Below are 12,901 nucleotides of genomic sequence, written 5' to 3'. Positions count from 1 at the left end.
AGGCTGCTGGGAACGCCACAGGTACCCACAAGGTATACTGGGAAGATGGACTCCTGTACACTGAGTCAAGAGACCCCAAGCCTGGCATGACCAGGAGGCTGGTCGTCCCCTTGTCTCAGCGTGGTTTCCTACTTACCTTGGCCCACGAGATTCCCTTAGCAGGTCACTTAGGCCAGACGAAAACGTGGGACAGGCTTGTCTCGCACTTTCACTGGCCTCACATGAACGAAGATACCAAGGAGTTTTGCCGCTCCTGTGTCACTTGCCAAGCCAGTGGTAAGTCAGGTGGCACGACAAAGGCCCCCCTTATACCAATGCCTGTGGTGGGGGTGCCCTTTGAACGGGTGGGGATCGACATCGTCGGTCCCATGGAACCACCGACAGCATCAGGGCACAAGTTTATACTGGTGGTAGTGGATCATGCCACCAGGTATCCTGAAGCTATTCCCCTTAGGACCACTACAGCACCTGTTGTGGCAAGAGCCCTAGTTGGAGTGTTTCTCCAGAGTGGGCTTCCCTAAGGAGGTCGTCTCCGACAGAGGTGCAAACTTTATGTCGAGCTACTTAACTGCTATGTGGAAGGAATGTGGTGTCAACTACAAGTTCACTACGCCCTATCATCCACAATGCAATGGGCTTGTTGAGAGATTCAACAGGACCCTAAAAGGGATGATTCATGGACTACCGGAAAAGCTTCGGCGAAGATGGGACGTCCTGATCCCCTGCCTCTTGTTCGCCTACAGAGAAGTCCCACAGAAGGGGGTTGGCTACAGCCCTTTTGAACTTTTGTACGGGCATCCTGTAAGAGGACCCCTGTGTTTGGTGAAGGAAGGATGGGAGAGACCTCTCAAAAAGCCTGCAACCAACATAGTGGACTATGTGCTCGGCCTCCGCTCGCGGATGGCTGAATACATGGAGAAGGCATCCGAAAACCTTAAGGCCAGCCAAGAACTCCAAAAAGCTTGGCATGACCAAAAGGCTGTCTTGACTGTTTTCCAGCCCGGACAGAAGGTGTGGGTGTTGGAGCCAGTGGCCCCAGCAGCACTCAAGGACAAATGGTCCGGGCCCCACACCATCCTGGAGAAAAAGGGAGAGGTCACCTACCTGGTCGACCTGGGAACTCCCCGGAGCCCCCACAGGGTGCTTCATGTCAACAGGCTAAAAGCATATGTCGACAGGAAGGACATGAGTTTGCTCATGGCCCTAGATGAGGGACAGGAAGAGGAGAGTGACCCTCTCCCCGACCTGCTCTCTCAGAATCCTGACGATGGCTCGGTAGATGGTGTTGTCTTTTGTGGCAGCCTCTCCGAACATCAACAGAGCGACTGTAAACAGGTTCTTCAGTCGTTCCGACATCTGTTCTCTCTGACACCCAGTCAGACCGATTGGTGCACCCATGAGGTCGACACTGGTGACAGCTTGCCCGTAAAGAGTAAAATCTACAGGCAGCCTGATCACGTCAGAGACTGCATCAAAAGTGAAGTGCAGAAAATGTTGGAGCTGGGAGTCATTGAACCCTCGGATAGCCCTTGGGCTAGTCCCGTAGTTCTAGTGCCGAAACCTCACACCCAGGGTGGTAAGAGAGAGATGAGGTTCTGCGTAGACTACAGGGGTCTCAATGCAGTCACTAAGACTGACGCCCACCCAATACCAAGGGCAGACGAGCTTATTGATAGGCTGGCCTCGGCCAACTACTTAAGTACGTTTGACCTGACAGCTGGGTATTGGCAAATCAGGTTAGCTGAGGACGCCAAGCCTAAAACCGCATTTCAACCCCTGGTGGGCATTATCAGTTCGTGGTGATGCCCTTTGGTCTGAAAAATGCACCTGCCACCTTCCAACGGTTGGTGAATCACGTCCTTACTGGGCTGGATGACTTCTGTGCGGCGTATCTTGACGATATTGCTGTCTTTAGCTCCACCTGGGAGGATCACCTGGTCCACCTGCGGAAGACATTGGAGGCGCTGCAAGCAGCAGGCCTCACTATCAAGGCCACCAAGTGCCAGATAGGGCAGACACAGGTTGTATACCTGGGCCACCTTGTAGGTGGAGGTCAGGTTCAGCCACTGGAGAGCAAGATACAGTCAATCAGGGACTGGGCTCCTCCAACCACCCAGACTCAGGTTCGAGCTTTCTTGGGCCTGACTGGTTACTACAGGAAGTTTGTCAGGAACTATGGTTCCATCGTGACACCATTAAATGAACTGACAAGTAAGAAAATGCCAAAAAAGGTTCAGTGGACAGCGAGCTGTCAAAAAGCATTCGATGACCTAAAGCAGGCCATGTGCACGCCGCCTATCCTCAAGAGTCCGGACTACTCCAAACCATTCATTGTCCAAACAGATGCTTCTGAGTTGGGTGTGGGAGCTGTTCTTTCTCAACTGAATTTTGATGGTCAAGACCAGCCCATTGCTTTTATAAGCCGACGGCTGACCCCTAGAGAGAAAAATTGGTCAGCTATTGAGAGGGAGGCCTTTGCTGTGGTTTGGGCCCTGAAGAAGCTGAGGCCATACTTGTTTGGCACTCACTTCAAGATTCAGACCGACCAAAAGCCCCTCTTGTGGCTAAATCAGATGAAGGGTGAAAACCCCAAACTGCTTAGGTGGTCCATTTCCCTACAGGGGATGGACTTCACAGTGGAACACAGACCTGGTACTGATCATGGCAATGCCGATGGGCTCTCCAGATATTTCCACTTAGAACAAGAAGACTCACCTGGTCAAGGTTAGCTAGTTGTTCCGACGTTTGGGGGGGGGGTCATGTAGGAGAGTAGGGTCTGCAATCCTATGATCACCCAGATTTTTTGCTTTTGTTTCACTGGTTTACGACTTTCTCTGGCTGTGGGCCTGCCAATCAGACCCACAGCCTGGCTGTTCTCTCTCTAAATTACGATATGTGCCCTAGGTGCATTTACCAATTGGTACTGGGCCACCTTATCAGACCCTGTAACCCAGGGCATAGGTGTACCCAGGGCCGCCAGGGGCTGCAGCATGTATTATGCCACCCCTGGCTGGCCTCCTAAATCTGACACAACTGGCTGCATGACAGCTGGGGCGAAGTCGTGTAATCACCCTTCGCTTTAGGTATAGTAGCTCTATATCTAACCATACAATGGACACCCGAGTTCCTATCAGTCACTCCTATGGCAGGCCTTAACAATCCTGAAGGCAGAGTGCGTGGGCTCGTGTGAGCTAGGTTCAGGCCCGAGCCGAGCCCGGTTGCAGCTTGCGGAATCAAGACCCAATGGCTGTTCTATGATAACGCGTACCATATCGGTAACTCCGGTGTCGCGTTATCAAGGCATGTCGAGTAAGGTGTCATACGAATCGGGGTGCTGCCCTCTCACCAATTCTGGCGATGAGGTTAGCATTCCACCCTTCTAGAGGGACACGACATGTACGTAACTGTGAACCCCGGTTAAAGTTAACTGAAGCCTCAGCTCCACAAAATGGATGCTGCCACCACAGACACGAGTCTGACCTCCTGCTGCTGGGAGTCCTTCCAGCGAGGAGCGCCTGGACAAAGGGTTTCCTGTCGAGGGCGGTGTTCGCACCGTCCCAGACAGGGTTTGTGTATTCTGGGTAGGTAGGGCTTTTGCGCGAAGGTGACTGCGGAGTGGCACCCCGGTGCTCACTACGCATCTGCCGGTTAGAACCAGTTCCAGGGGCGACAGCCCTGGCCTGGGGAAAGCCCGGCAGGGGGAGAGGGGTGTAACTACCCCCCTTCCTGGTCCCACCCTTAGGGCAGGACCTAGTCATGTACCCACCCCTTTCTTTAGGATAAAGGCCGGAGCGGGGACCCTTCCAAATTAGATCATCTTTGAATCAAGAACTACTTTCTACGAAAGGACCTTCAAGACTCTTCTCAAGATTTCTCCCTTGTGGCTAAGGAGTAGTCACCCTGCATCAGCGGGCACCATCTAAGAACTCTGCGGTTTGCTGTAAGTCCTTCCTCAAGGAATCCGACGGCCCAGCTCGACGAGAACCGGCTTCCCTGGCACCTCTGACCTCTACCCACGTCATCAGCTCAGCTGTGATCTGTGGGTGCGACGAGACCTCGAGGGACCGGCCATCATCAGAACCTGCACGCTCTTAAAAACCAGCACGACCATCGAGGTAACTCTCTGGTGAGTGCTCTGGGGTCCGAGAAGCCCCGACCCTGAGCCGCTCCAGCACCGAAGTGCAGTCTCCCAGTATCTCCACGATCTGCGTGGGGCCCTTCTGCTCGCTGCTCAGCACGTTGTCTGGTCACTAGCCGCTGGCTCGTGTCCTTCTGTGACGACATCCGAGAATCAACACTGCCGGTCTGGTTGCTCCAGACTGGCCCTTGCTTCCATCTTTCCGAGAAGCACCCCGGACCCTCCTGGTCCACTCCAGACGCCGACAGCGACATCCGTCGTGGGACAGCTCGCACCTCCACCGTGGTCGCCGACAACGCCTCCTGGTCCGAGAGACTGCAGAGCCTAGCGTCGCCCACTCACCTGGTCGAGGTGACGGCCAACCGGTGCCTTCCTGGTACCCTCTGACTACTGGCTAGTAGTACGAACTTGGTCCCCTCTGCTTTCAGGTTTCTTCAATCTCCGATCCAGGCTTGGATCTCTACGAACTATTCAGCACTGGTCGCCGGCCAGCAACTCCTTTTCTTCCGGCTCCTGGCTCGTCAGCGAAGACCCCGACGCCTGTAAGACTTGTGCAGCCGCAGCCCTCGTGGCTAGGTAACTCGGCATTTCGGTGCCTGCATAGCCTCCTTACTCTAGGGTCCTGAGTCCTTCGCTTCCGACTTGCCTTATCGGGTCCACCCGAGACCTTAATCTTTCCGTGTCCTCGGACACTTGTTTTAATTGTGCACTTGAAGTATTTACTAAAGAGATTTGGTTTGTGCTTAGTACCCTGTCCTCATAAAGAGTACAGGGCTGTTGTGATTCTTAATAAATATACTGTTTATTTTCATAACACTTGTGTGGTGTCCTTTCACTGGGTGTTCAAGGGGTACATGTGTGGTAAACAGCTGGCTTAACACGCCCTCTCGAGTCTTTAGCCTTAGACTGCTCGTATCCACGCTACTAGGATAGCTGGTCTATAGGTTGACTTACAACCAAACACCATAAGGGTCGTTGGAACGATACATAGCGGTCGCTAGAATAGCGAACGTTGCATATCGGGCCAACTTCTCACACACCTGACTCTCAAATAAGAAATAATTGTTATATAGACAGGTTAGAATCATGTCAGAAAGCATTTTGTTATGTTTAGACATGTAACAAGGTTTTGTCCGTAAAAAGTATTTCACTTCCTTGACAGTGTATATATATATATATATCAGATATCTCAGAATCTATTAGTGTGGTGCAATAGTACCCATTTCTGCTATTACTTGATCATGAAGTCTGGATCTATTACTATAGGGGACCTTTTCTCCACATAGTTCATATACCCAGGTTCAGGTAAGGTTATTCGGTTCTCCTATTTAACTGTTTCACCTACCATCGTAAGCAACCAAGGGGGTAAAGACAAGAACAGGTCGCCCCCCCACTCAATAACTACCTCATCTTTTTCTCCACCTCTAGGTCCTTCGCACACTGATGGGAGGGTAGATAAGCAGATACAGCACCACATATCACAATTCAAGTAGTGATTTAGGACACTGTGAGGCAGATGTGAGAATCAGATCCACTGCTGTGACACTAAGCATTGGCGAATTTTGCGAATCTGGCGTTCGCAAATTTGCGTATTTGCGAACTCGCAATCCCAAAATCCGCAAATTCTCGCGAATTTGCAGATTTTTTTTGTGTGTTTGCAAGGGTTTCTGCCAGTTCGCGAGGGTTTTGTACCAGTTCGCAATTGCGAACTTGTCGGCTAGCAACGGTCGCCACTATGTTGTTTCTACGTCTGGTTCATCATCACAGGTTCCCAGCACCCTCTGTTTCACCACTGCCACCCTGTGTTTCACCCATGCCACCCTCTGGTACATCAATGCCACCCTCTGGTTCATCATCACTGTAGATTATGGGGGGGGGGGAAAGCAAGCACACCTGCCCTGCTTCAACTGACATGAATTAATTTGGGGTTGATTTATTAACGTGTCACTGTTTTAAAATTCCAGTCTGGTACCTGCTTCCTTATCTGTAATTTGCTTTCTGTTGCAGTGCAATTTTTTTTCCAGGACCTTTGTGGCCTACTTGTAGCTATTCTATGAGCCTGCTGTGAGGGTCAGAGCAGGGTCATACAATTGTTGCAACTAGCAACTGAACTCTGGAGGGGCCCCAGTCAGGAAGCACTACAGGGAATGGTTACTATTAATAATGATGAGTTTGAACTTTTGCACCTGCTGAGTGCTTTCAGTTTTGCAAAATTCGTTTTTCTGCAGAACAGCAACTGTAATGCCCCAAATAAACATAGGCAACTGAACTCTGGAGGGGCCCCTCAGGAAGTACTACAGGGAATGGTTACTAATGATGAGTGAACTTTTGCACCTGCTGAGTGCTTTCAGTTTTGCAAAACTCGTTTTTCTGCAGAACAGCAACTGTAATGCCCCAAACAAACTTACTTATGAAAGTTGATTTCTAATCCAAAAGTGATCCAAAGAAAGTCAAAAGGCCTCAAATCCAAAAAAGTGCAGGCAAATGTCAACCTGAGGAGTTATTCTGATAAAAATCATCATTTTCAGAAGGTCTATGCTGCTTGCTAGTGGATTTCTTGTGCAGAATTGCAAATTTTGTAATTTCGCGAGTGCAAGATTGTTGCTGCCCGCCGCACCTACATGTTCGCAATTGAGAACTCTCGCGATGCGTCGCCAAACTCCCGCGGGATCCCGCAGCAAGATCCAAAATGGCGCAGCACTCGCAAAATATCGAGAAAAACAACTCGGCAAACGCTGAATGACGGTAAGTGAACGCCGCACGCCGCAAAATTGTATCACCAAGAAAAAAAAATCCGCTGCGTGCGAATTTGCAGATTTTTGAAAAATCCGCAAAATCCGCGAGCGGAACGGATTTTCCGCCCATGCTTATGTGACACTCAAAATTGTGTGTCCTTGTTAAAAATATATGGTGGATTTCTGTCCACACATTCAGTAGGAACAGGTCTCTTGTTGAAGTGCTGAGGTGAACTCCTCCCAGCAGGGGAGAAAATCCCCTAGTCTCCCCAACAAGTGTTATGTGATCGAGGGCAAGGGGACACATGGCAAGTCCTTGTTTGGCAGTAAAGATGACCCTGTTGGAGCCTCCTCTACCTTTGCCCCGGTTGTTGCCACTGTTTCTGGTGAAACCCCTGCCTTTCCGGGAGCCCTTAAAGGACTGCTGCTGATGGTGGTTACCCGGGCCAGATTGGGTGGAGTTGTCTTAGCTACGCCTCTAAATTGCTGTCTTCAAAATGCAGCTTTTATGGAAGGGTCCAGCAGAACACAAATAGACTTAGCAGTCTGGGTATCTCTTTTTCATTAGTTCGAGCCTGGGCAGCGCATGTGCTGTTCTGCAAGCCATGCTGTATTGGAGTATGTACTTGAAGCTCCGCCCACTCTCCGCCCATATTTGTCATGGGCTCCACTATCCATTAATGTCAGATGTCCCAACGCGCAGCGTCCACGCGCTACGGCCGCGCCGAAGGTGCGCCAAAGGTAAGCCCGTCTACGCCCGTCCGCGCCTGGACCGCGCCCAGCGCCAGACCCCCTGGTCCCCGCTCCACCCACCCGTCCCGCATTACATACGACGCCACCACCCTCCTAGCCCTTAACCCCGGCCGACCCCCCAACTGCGTCCAAGCCGCTCCTGGACACACCCATGGACCCTTCTCTTGCTACTCCTGCAAGTTCGACGGCACCAAAACCAACTCCTCTTCCATCAACACCATACAGAGACCTGACACCAACCACCTAAAATGCATCCTGCTCAACACACGCTCGGTCCACTGACACGCCATCGACCTCTGGAATCTACTAGACACCATCTCACCAGACGTCGCCTTCCTAACAGAAACTTGGATGAACGCCTCTTCAGCCCCAGACATCACCATTGCCATCCTGGAAGGATACAAGATCATCCGCAAGGACCGCATCAAGCAAACAGGAGGAGGCATCGCTATCGTCCATAAGAATTCCATCCGCATATCAACCAGCTCTGACGCCAACCTCGCCAGCGCCGAACACCTTCACTTCCAGATCCACGCCGACCCCAAGACCACACTCAGAGGCACCCTCCTCTACCGGCCTCCAGGACCCCGTGCACAATTCAGGGACGACATCACCGACTTTATCACCCCACACGCCCTCCCCTCCGAGGACTACATTCTATTGGGAGACCTCAATTTTCACCTAGAAAAGAGCAAGGACAGCAGCGCCACCACCCTTCTGGACAATCTCGCCAACCTCGGACTCAAACAACTTGTCACTACACCCACCCACATCGCAGGTCATACGCTCGACCCCATCTTCACCTCCAGCAAACATGTCTCATTCAGCCACACCACAGCTCTTCATTGGACGGACCACAGCTGCGTTCACTTTACCTACAATAAGACCACAATCCACAACCATCCTCAACCCACCCTGCGAAGAAACTGGAACAAAATCACCATCGACCAGATCTCCTCATCGCTTCTTCTAAACCCCCCGCCTCAAACCCCGACCAAGCAGCCATTAACCTCACCCAATGGCTATCCAACAGCGCCGACATCCTAGCACCGTTGAAAAAACGTCAAATCAAACCAGGCAGCAAAAACGCCTCCTGGTTCAACGATGATCTTAAGAAATCGAAGAAACTCTGTCGATCCCTCGAGAAGACCTGGAAAAAAGACCCAAACACCAGCACCAGAGACGCCTTCAAAAACGCCACCCGCAGACACCACCAACTAATCCGGGCTGCCAAGAAAGCCGCATTCAAAGACCGACTAGACAACAACGCTCACAACAGCAAGGAATTATTCAACATCGTCAAAGAATTTACCAACCCATCAGCCAACTCCAACGACATCACCCCCTCCCAAGCCCTCTGCGACTCCCTAGCTTCCTTCTTCCACAACAAAATCGCTGACATCCACAACAGCTTCGACAACCGACCCGGAGACCAACCCACCCAACCTGCTGCAGGACCTTCACCCCCCTTGAACATCCTTAACGACTGGAACCCAATCTCCACTGAGGACACCATCCGCCTGATGAACTCCATCCACTCAGGTTCCCCAACTAACCCATGCCCTCACCACATCTTCAACTAAGCAAACTCCATCATAGCATCACACCTCCGAGATGTCATCAACTGCTCCCTCAACTCCGCCACCTTCCCGGAAAGCTGGAAACACGCGGAACTCAGCGCCCTTCTGAAAAAACCCACAGCTGACCCCACCGAACTAAAAAACTACCGCCCCATCTCGCTTCTTCCATTCCCGGCCAAAGTCATCGAGAAAGCCGTCAACAACCAGCTCGCCACCTTCCTCGAAACCAACAAATCCCTCGACTCCTCACAATCCGGCTTCCGAGCCAAACACAGCACTGAGACCGCACTTATCGCAGCAACAGACGACATTCGAACTCTACTAGACAATGGAGACACAGTCGCCCTCATCCTCCTCGACCTCTCCGCTGCCTTCGACACAGTCTGTCATAACACCCTTCTACAGCGCCTAAGAAACGTCGGAATCCAAGGAAAAGCATTGCAATGGATCACCTCGTTCCTCACCGGAAGAACCCAGAGAGTCCGCCTCCCACCATTCAAGTCAGAGGCCTCTGAAGTCATCTGCGGCATGCCACAAGGATCGTCACTCAGCCCCACCCTCTTCAACGTTTACATGAGCCCCCTTGCGGCCATCGCTCGCCAACACAATCTCAACATCATCTCCTACGCTGACGACACTCAACTGATCCTTTCACTCACCAAAGACCCTAACACCGCCAAAACCAACCTACACGAAGGAATGAAAGAAGTAGCCGAGTGGATGAAGCACAGCCGTCTGAAACTGAACTCAGACAAAACAGAAGTCCTCATCCTAGGCACCTCCCCCTCCGCCTCGGATGACTCTTGGTGGCCAGAGGCCCTTGGAAAAGCACCCATCCCGACGAACCACGCACGAAACCTGGGCGTCATCCTGGACTCCTCACTCTCGATGACCAGACAAGTCAACGCCGTTTCATCATCCTGCTTCAACATTCTTCGTATGCTCAAAAAAACATTTCGCTGGATCCCCACCGAAACTAGAAAAACGGTCACCCACGCACTAGTCACGAGCCGCCTGGACTACGGAAACACCCTATACGCCGGTACCACAGCTAAACTCCAGAAAAAACTCCAACGCATCCAGAACGCTTCAGCCAGGCTCATACTAGACATCCTGCGCAAAGAACACATCTCTGGTCACCTGAAAAACCTCCACTGGCTCCCCGTCCATAAGAGGATTACTTTCCGCCTCCTGACCCACGCTCACAAAGCACTTTACAACCTTGGACCCGAATGCCTCAACACACGACTCTCCTTCTACACCCCCCCCCGCCAGCTGCGATCTTCCAACCAAGCCCTTGCTATCGTACCTCGCATCAACAAAACCACCATGGGAGGTAGATCCTTCTCCTACCTGGCAGCTAAGACCTGGAACTCACTTCCCACTCGCCTTCGTCTCACTCAGAACCACCCAGCATTCAGAAAGCAACTTAAAACTTGGATATTTGACAAGTAGTTCCCCACCCTTCTTCAAGCGCCTGAGACCCCCTGGGTATATAGTGCGCTATATAAATATTTTGACTTGACTTGACTTGACTTGTAAATGCTGGCTTCTGATTCGTTATTAGGCTGATTAGTTCCTCCTTAGTCCCTCCTTGCCTTCATTTCTAACCTCCCATGAGGACTGGCCCTTTTACTTCTGCTGTTACACGGTATGTCTTCTTTAGTCTGCAAGCACTATTTTCTTTAATGAGTTTCTCTTTTAATGCAGGAGGGTCAAGCATTTGGAATGCAATAGGTCTTGCATTTGCAAGAGTTTCAGCTATTGGCATTGTAAAACCAAAACATAAATAAAAGGCATTGTCATTTACAATGCCAATAGCTCAAACTCATGTAAATGCGAGACCTATTGCAGTGCAGATGCTTGTTTTTTTCAGCATCGCATTACCCTAAGGGCAGAGAGAAGCTCACTGCTAAATGGAAGATTGAGGAGGTGCTGCTGTACTCCTGGCCTAAACCCCGAAATGCGGAGCCATGCATTGCGCTGCAGAAGGATGCTTGCATTGATGCCTAAGGAAGCGGTTTCTTCGGCCTCTAGAATGCAGTAGATATTAGAGTCTGAAATGACCTTTCTCTCTGCCACAATCTCTGGTCCCCTCTTTCATGGTTTTCTTGGAGGTACTTTATCATCGCCTCCATCTCCTCCCAATGATATCTGTTATAGTGAGATTGAACTCCTATAAACTGGGCGATGTGCCAGGGGGTGTTGTTGCTCACAATGCTATATGCTTGTTAGCTCTGTCAATAGTGCTTACTATTTTTGTCTGGAGGGGAAGGGGATTTTCCACTGCGGTTTGGGTTTTGGGGTACAGGGTTATTTTTAGGGTTCATGGCTAGGTTTGGGTTTTGGGGTACAGGGGTATTTTAGGGTTCAGGGGTAGATTTGGGTTTTGGGGTACAGGGGTATGTTTAGGGTTCAGGGCTAGGTTTGGGTTTTGGAGTACAGGGGTATTTTTAGGGTTCAGGGCTAGGTTTGGGTGTTGGGGTACAGGGGTATTTTAGGGTTCAGGGGTAGGTTTGGGTTTTGGGGTACAGGGTTATTTTTAGGGTTCAGGTCTAGGTTTGGGTTTTGGGGTACAGGGGTATTTTTAGGGTTTAGGGATAGGTTTTGGGGTACAGGGTATATTTATAGGGTTAAGATGGTTTAGTGTTCAAGGGTGTTGGGGTATTTTAAGGAGTAAGGGTGGGTTATGATTATGGCGTGCAGGGGTATTTAAAGGGAGCAGGGTGGGATTCGTTTTTAGGGTGTAAAGGGTAATAAAATAAAATAATAAATAAAAATAATAGAAATAATGCAATTTAAAAGAATAAATGTTTTAATTAAATAAAGAAATTGTATATATATGTGTATGTATATATATATATATATATAAATAAATACACATATATGCAAACATATTTGATGTTTTAATAATGTACTTTTACAATGTATATGACTTTACCACACATGCAATTGCGTTATAATGGCATGCGTGATAAAGTCATATGCGTTGGAAGAGTTTTAGAAATTATGTCTTTGCGGAGTAATAGTCCAGCGTTATAAAAATTGCGGAGTGATGGTATGCGGGATGTTGGTTTGCGGAATATCATCACATATTCCCGGGGGAGGGATAGTCCCTTTCTGCTATTTCCGTGGAGGCGGGCCTTGTGTCCGGATGTGCGTGGCGCGAGGCCTGTGCGCAACAGAAGTGGAAAATCTCCAGTGTGCGCTTCAGGCGTCACCGGAAGTTAAGGCGAGATTACATTTCCTGCACAATGGCCCCTGTTTGCACTCCTTCCGGCCCTTGGGAATAGCGCCATGCCTGACCTCCATACAGTAAGCCGAACATTTGTATAGGTTATTTGATGTCACCTTACATACTATGTTTTGTTGCTTTTTCCCTGATAATTTTTTTTTAAAATATACATATATTAAATATATGAATGCTTTTTTGAAAGATATTTTGTTGCCCCGTGTATGATTCACTGTTAATTTTTAATTGATAATTGTGATTACATTTAATTCTTCTATTGATTGACTCTGCTGTCCACCACTGTTGAGGGTGTGATTTCAAATAGTTTTTCAAACAACTTCAAATGTTCTAGATAAATAAAATCCCTTGTAGGTAATCCCTTTTTCCTTTGAAAACTCCATACAGTAAAGCAGGTGCACGTCACTGGGAGCGCGGGGCAAGCACAACCGGAGCTGGAATGTAC

This window comes from Lissotriton vulgaris, chromosome 12, assembly GCF_964263255.1.
Source record: "Lissotriton vulgaris chromosome 12, aLisVul1.2, whole genome shotgun sequence".
Lineage (NCBI taxonomy): Eukaryota > Metazoa > Chordata > Amphibia > Caudata > Salamandridae > Lissotriton > Lissotriton vulgaris.
The sequence above is the reverse complement of the archived record's forward strand: the minus strand, read 5'-3'. Positions refer to the sequence as shown.